We start from the raw sequence: 7,339 nt of genomic DNA, 5'->3' as shown, positions 1-7,339 counted from the left end.
AGCAAAGATGCAATCCCAACTATCTAACTCACAGTCAATACATCCTAGTTGCCTATCTAAGGGTGCTCGAGGAATCGCTCCAAGACCTGTATCACCGAAAGGATCTCAACATTCGAGAATCCCCCAGCTCAATAAAACCTCACTCGTCCCTCAACAAAGGCTGCAGTAAATCTGACAGTACATAGACTTCCCACAAAGTCATACATCCACAAATTTCCCACTGTATGCTGTAACCGTTGCGGCGGTTGTTTGCTGCGTGACTCACAGCCAGTAAACCCTCAACAGACATACATCATCTCTGACAATACATCCCATGTGGAAGTACCTGCAATGTTAGGATGAAATCTGGAATATCAAGCAGCAAACACAAGCTACCTGATGAACTAGTGGATGTCGCCTACAGTCTGTGTGTAGATGCGCCCGTGTCGTATGTGACACACCTCCAAGAACTGTGAGCCATCCTTCGATGTGTGGACAACCACAAATCAACACTCTGGGAGTGTCGATATCCTCAGCACCTGCAGTCGTAGGCCGAAAACCCCAAATTTGCAGAGTCGGATCTGCACCCACTGAGACCACGTAGTCGAAAATGGCCTGCGCAGAACTTTGTCGAAGCCGAACGGTGGCCGAGATGACCTCAGAATGAGATTCTGAGCACACAAAGGCCTACGGTTCTACCCACAAGATTTGGGGCCGTGTCTTCGCCTGTCGAATTTCACTCCAATCTGAGTTGGTGACTCTAGCCTCCTGCAGTGCTGCCCCGAGCCTCGATCTGAGCTCTGATACCAGTTGAAGGAGTACGAGCGAAAGTTCGAGGCGAGAGAGAGAGAGAGTGCGAGAAGAAGAGCACGACGATATGGTGAACTCTCTCTACTGTAATGTGTAGAGCATAGTGAGTTCTTATTAGGTTTTTACAAAAGAACATGTGTACATACCTGGCAGCCCGCCCACTTACCTGGGCGACCACATTGGGCTTTATACCCCAACATGTTAGACTCAAAAATTTCCTCAATGGGATTCCTGTAGCTCATTCTGCAAGAATCTGTAAAAGTAGGTCTGACTGCCTAATTTAGGCTTTCCACTTCTGTCTACCGATTTGATTGAAATTTTTTGTGTCTGTCGGCTTGTCCTTTTGATCAGCGTTGTGTATTTAGTTTTTCCATCTGAGATCATTTACTATTTATTATTAATTTTTGACCTGTTTATTGAAAAGCTCAAAGAAAACAACAAGATGCGCTAAAAAAGCAACGTGAAAATCCAACTGTTAAGAAAATCCATCAAAAAACACCGCTTTATTATTTTCTGTTGGATTTCTCCATTTTTAAGTCCTAATATCAAGAAAAATGATGAAAAATAAGCAAAAAAGACTATTTTTTAATGATTTTTGGATAGTATATACACCATTTACACTTATCGGGGAGATATTATTAGTTAAATTTTCCCTATTGATTATTTATAAGGGAATTATTAGGTAGTTTTGTAAAAATTCACATGTTAAAATCAAACTCTTTTCCTCCCTCTTCAAACATTGCTTTTGATTACTTAGTTCCCTACCACCCCTCCTAGATGGCGTACTCCGGGACGACTGTGTGCATGGGTTGAACAATCGTGTCTATGCATAGCCTTGGTTGGCTCTACCATGCTTTGAAGATCAATGCAATTAAAACCATTCTGCTGTGCAAGAGTTGGGACTTGAGTAATTAACTCAAGGGTTTCTGATGTCGAGGTTTTCCTTGGCGGTCTTGCAAAGAGCAATTCATGTAGCTTGTGTGCTCTTGGCTTGATTGTACCATCAAGATGCTTTGGCACAATGATTTCCTGAGCTGTTGGTATCAATTGTGACTATTGTCGAGCTTTTACCCGCCATTGATATCTTGGTTTGCTTTGAGCAGAATGGTTGGTGGAGCCTTTTGAGACTTAACTCTCCATTGCTTGATTGGTTTTATGGTTTGTGGAGAAGATAAGTACTCCTTTTTTTTCCAAATCTATTTCATGTTTAAGCTCCCTATTCAAAGATAATCCTCTTTGTGCTTTGAACTTTGGAACCGTCTTTGGTATTGTAGATGATTTTTTGGGCACCCATATTTGAATCGGCTTGTCCTTAAGTTGTGCCTTTGGTACCCAAATTTGCTTGACTCCTTGCATACTACTTGTAGCATTTTCTTGTCGATAGGATGGAGAAGATTAATTGCTTCGTGGTTTGCTGTGTTGGTAACCTACTTTCCATTCCTCTGCTTGGTGCAATTGGAACGATGAGTTGTCCACCTTTAGGTGATAGCTTGAGCTGATTGGTATCCCAATCTGGTACTGCCTTGTAAGTCTGTATCCATGGGATTCCAAGAATCATTGTCTCATTCATGTGTTCATCTGGTAAGCATACAAACTAATGAGGACATGAACATCCATGTACTATCACATTCAAGTTGACTACTCCCAATGTTGGTGTTGGGTTCTTGTTGCATCCTTTAATAGTCGTTATTCCTACTGTCAAAGACTGACTTGTTGCTTCCTTGTATGTGGAATAACTGACTGCATTTACTCGAGCCCATGTATCAACCAATGCATTTGTGTTATGATTGTTTATATGTACTTTGATGTGAAGGTCCATTCCATCTAACCATTCATCATCTGTTGACACTGCATCTTTCTGCAATTCCCATTGTTGATGGGAATAGGTATTTGTTGATTCTTGAGAGCAGCTTTCCTTTTGATTACTCAAAGCCGAGCTTCTTCTTGGGCTTCATCAATAACTTGCTATCGTTTTATCTTTCTTTGCTTAGCTGCATGCATCCTTTCTAGCAATTCATTGGTTAGAACTTAAGGTTAGAACCAATGAATTGCTAGAAAAGGCACAACTTAAGTTCATCGGCCCACTTAGTCAAATAGTCCGTAGCTACAATGATATGGTTTGGATAGTGTAGTGCAGTGGGTATGTTACCATTTGTTGCAGCTGCATCTTGCATGTGAAGCTCTGAACTGTAATCTTCTTCTCACAGCAAATCCATGAAGCTAATTGTTTGAGAAGTCTCATGTGAATGATCCTCTGGGGTTGTAATGTGGCTAGTGTCGACTATGTACCCTTCTTGAATGTAATCATGTTGACCACCTCCATCTTGAGCACTGCCAAGCTGTTCTTGGTTCTCCATGATGTTCAAAGCATGGACTGCTTCTTCTTCGATGTCTTCCCTTATTGGCGTATTTGGAAACCTAAGACAAATTGTCCTCCTCGATTCCTTCCTCCTCATTTGCCATTTCTCTCTCTGTACTAATGTACATGCATGGCATGCCATCAAATTTGCAGGCTGTGTTGTCTAGAGGCCAGATCCCTGTTTTCTTGAAGCCTGCCTTGATGTTGTGCTCATTCAAAGATAGTTGTATTGCTTTTGATGCAATGGCGGCGAGCTCTCTCTCTTGCTTGCTTGAGATGAAGCTGTCTGATGCTGCACAAGCTTGTCTTTGTTTTCAAAAATTACCTTCAAAGACTTAAAAACAAAGACATCCAATGGTTCCAATTTGTGTGAAGTGTGGGCTAGTAAGGTAAGAATGTCGATGCCGGCATGATATGCTTTGCTTACAACCGCCAATAACACATGACTACCATGACCATCTAAAATGAGCAAATGTTGATTTTGCAATTGCACGTCCTGACCTATGCATTTTTGAAATGCTCAATCCAAGCTTGAAATAGTTCTTCGGTCATCCATGCTTTCTTTTGCATTGCCATGGCTGCGCCTTCTTCACAGTCTTCGATGTAGTTGCCAATCATACGGCTGCCCTTGAATATTTAGAAAGAGGGAATGGCTTGTCCGGATGCATTGACGCAACATAAGACAATGAGCCACTCCCTTGAGTCACACGTGAGGCCATACACTGACCTCGTACCTTTCCTTGCGAGAATCTTCATTCCCTATCTCGTGATCCTTGACATCCTGTCTCATCAGCATTCCATATGTTGGTGTGGATAGCTACTTTCTGAGTAAAGCTTCTCTAAGTTCTCATAGAGACTTTTGACTATATCTGGGCGAAACCTTGTAGCTCTTGATTGATCCAAACCTTCACAAACTCAAAATACAAGCTCCAGATGTCGCCTTTGAAAACCATCCCACCAACTCCTTCCTGGAATGCCGTTGGTGAAGAGTGTTTCCTGTGCTTGACAAATTTCTGTAACTTTCAACTTTACATCTACTATAGCTACCCAATAACTTGAATGAGACTTTTTGAATATCCACTCTAGCAGCAAAGCTTCTTCTTCTTCCGAGAGGATGGTGGGAGGGCCTTTTTGTTTCTTTTGGGTTCGACCTTCTTCCCAATTGATTATTGCAGACTTACTCATCCTATACAACATGGAGCATTTGTGCAGTGAGAGACCTTGGTCATGAGCACGGAGAGCTTTGGCCTTGTCTTGAGCTGTCCATGAAAGAGTGGTACGCCTTTTTGGTTTGATGGTTGTGTAGCTTCTATCTCCTTTGTTTGCTCATTGTTGTTGTCATCTATTGAATTTTTTGGAGTGGTTGATGCTGGAGGTGAGGGTTTGGGAAATGTTGCCTTTGTTTGAAGCACCAGAGGTGGTGTTTTACTGATTCTAGAGTGAAACTTTCTCTTTCTCCTGTTGCTCCGAGCATGTTGTACTGATGGTGATGTAACTGTAGTTTTCCTTGCTAATGATGTTTGGGTATGGCTGCTGGTTCGTGTGCCTCTTACCGTTTGTTTGTTTTAAAACAAAAGTTATAATATCAGAGTCAAACAAACTGTCTTTATACATTACATTGAAAACTAATGAAAATGATTATGATTAAAAACACTGTTGTTAGCTTACCTTTCAGAGTTAACTCAAGAAATAATATCAGTCCTCAAACTCTTTGAGAAGATGTGAATAGTCTCTCACAGAAAACTTTTTCTTAGGAGGGGGGAGAAGTGCGCTTGGGACTTGCAGCTCGCTTCTCGGCTAAGGTTGATGAGCAGGAAGTTGTTGTTGATGAGGAAGCCTTGGGTGATATGAATGGGCCTTTTTTGTGTTGAACTTTGCAGAGGAAAATTGGCATCACATGTATGCGTCCGCAACAGCATCCACGTCCCCCATGCTTGTGAATTAATAGAGAAGTGCAGAGTAAATTTTCAAGCTGTGGATATCTTTCTAGCAAACAACCCTTACACTCACAGGGTGCTACTGAAACCATAAGAGGTTAGTGTATCACGGACAGTGTGAGATCTTGTGCCAAGACAATTTGTTGGACTAAATACACAGCTTGAGTTCATCTGAGCTGTTGCTTAGAGGCTTAATGAGCAAGCATTTTCCCCTGGTTGTAATGGATGAGTAGGTAAATGGGGATCGTTGGACTGAATTCAACATGTCGTTTTGATTTGGTATGATAAGTGTACAAGGTATTTTCATGACGCTGTGGTGTGTGTGTCATCTTTTGTAGAACTGCTCTTTAATGCATGTTGGAAATATGATAGCCAATTGCTGACAAGCTGCTACTTAATTGTTTTGCAGGTCCATGATGAAAAGGGAAGGGCGCTTGCTCCATTTGTAGAAAGGGATGCGATGAGAAAAGAAAGACAAGCCCGCTAGTCGTAGAAAAGGAAAAGCTTAGTGTGAAATTAATAGTTCTCCTTGTGGAAAAATAGACACAGTGTAAAAAGTGTCTCTCTTTTGGGACAAAAAAGTATCTTTAAATAGTAGTAGTAGTGTGTAATGTGTGTCTCTAATCTGGGACCCGTACTTTTACTGGCACCTCTACCCTATTTCTTGTAATGGGATGGAACACTCATTACATCTTTACCATCCTCTTCACTGGTTTCCATTTCCATCGTATATATCTCCTTTAGAGCTTTTTTCAACTCTTGATATTTCTTTTTCCGTTCAACTCGTGTCATAGTTAAACCCTTGTCCTGATTTTTAGGTTTTTCTTGATTTTCCTTTGTCGTTTTTCTCATGTTTTCGACGTTCCCTGTTTTTCGTTTAAAGGATATCTACCAGTGATTTTGTCCTTGACACAATCATGTGCATCTATCTGCATTAGGAACTGTGTTCTACTGGAGACTAATGGCATAGGTCTAGCTTTCAAGTTTCTGGTGTCTCTTTTTCTTCTATACCATTTCTGTCTTCTCGGTTTTTGGTTTGGAAAGTCAAAAAAAATTTGCTCCCCTCCTTTCATGAGTAGCTTAGCTCTCACATGTTCTTTTTCCGACCCTGAATCATCTAAGGTAGCTGAATGTACTTCTAACTCATCTGTTGCATCATAGTAGAGTTCTGAAAAGACTTGTTAAGCTTTCATCAAGTCTTTGGATTCTCGAGTATCGTCTTCAATGTGAAGGGTTGAAATCATTTGTATGGGAATTATGTCATAGCCATCCTCATTGCAAAATTGACTAGGCATAGACATATTTAAACATACATTCATTGTTGCTAAAATATGAGTCCACTCAAATGGCTCAAACAAATGCTCTGGAAAGGGTTCAGGTACATAGGCTTCGTCTGTGCAATCCCTTCGTCTGTGCAATCCCTTTCTAAGATACATTCATCTCATTTTAAGCTCTGGTTTTTTGAGGCTCCACACATCCAAATAGGAATGTCTTTGTTCAACCAAGATGGAAAGCTTAGTTTCAGTCGAAGAGACTGAATTGAATTCTTGTATGGGCGTTTTCATGACATCTCTATAAGTGTGATCTTTTAGATTAACCAGGCTTGTTATTGATCCCACTTGCTTCAAGTACAGATAATTGATTCCCCAATCCTGGATGAGTTGTACTTGTCGCATGAAAGGTCTTCCCAAGATGATTTCGTAATTGAGTTTCTTTCCAAAGTCTACTATGGCAAAAGTGTGTTGATATTCAATTCCACAGGAATTAACTATCACTTTTTCAAGCAGCCAAGGGTCTTTTGACGTGTCCATCAACCAATTGGTTGATGTGTCCATCAACCAATTGCAATTTCATTCGATTTTGTCTAATGACTGTTGTGTTCAGGATTCCTATACTTCTTTCATGGCTATGGCTATGCCTGCCCCACTATCCAGTATTGCCATGGTTTCTATGTCATTATATTTCACTGGAAGGGTTGTGTTTCCTTCTTTCCCTTTGTAGTATTCTCCGACTTTGTTCATTGGAATGTATCTAGTCCCCTTGTTGTCCATTTTGTGTTTCAGTTTTCCCAATTTTTTTGCGATTAGTCCTGTTATTCCCACCTTCTCTAGACTTTTTTGTAGATCATTCCATAAATACGGTCTGATTTTTAACAGTTCTCCTAAAGTAAGAGTGCATTGGATGGGTGTAGACATGATTGAATGGATGTTGTCTACTTCTACGGTCTTTTCCGTTCTTTTTACCTGAGTGGTTT

At 40.8% G+C, this 7,339-nt stretch overlaps 1 pseudogene; it reads right to left on the bottom strand.

Moving 5' to 3' along the window:
* Positions 1–2,840: 2,840 nt before the first annotated feature.
* LOC147461696 (uncharacterized) lies at positions 2,841–5,080 on the bottom strand (annotated as a pseudogene).
* Between the last annotated feature and the right edge of the window lie 2,259 nt (positions 5,081–7,339).

Source organism: Adiantum capillus-veneris, chromosome 3 (genome assembly GCF_014529385.1).
Source record: "Adiantum capillus-veneris isolate H3 chromosome 3, ASM1452938v2, whole genome shotgun sequence".
Lineage (NCBI taxonomy): Eukaryota > Viridiplantae > Streptophyta > Polypodiopsida > Polypodiales > Pteridaceae > Adiantum > Adiantum capillus-veneris.
Note: the sequence above shows the minus strand (reverse complement) of the source record. Positions and strands in the feature narration are given on the sequence as shown.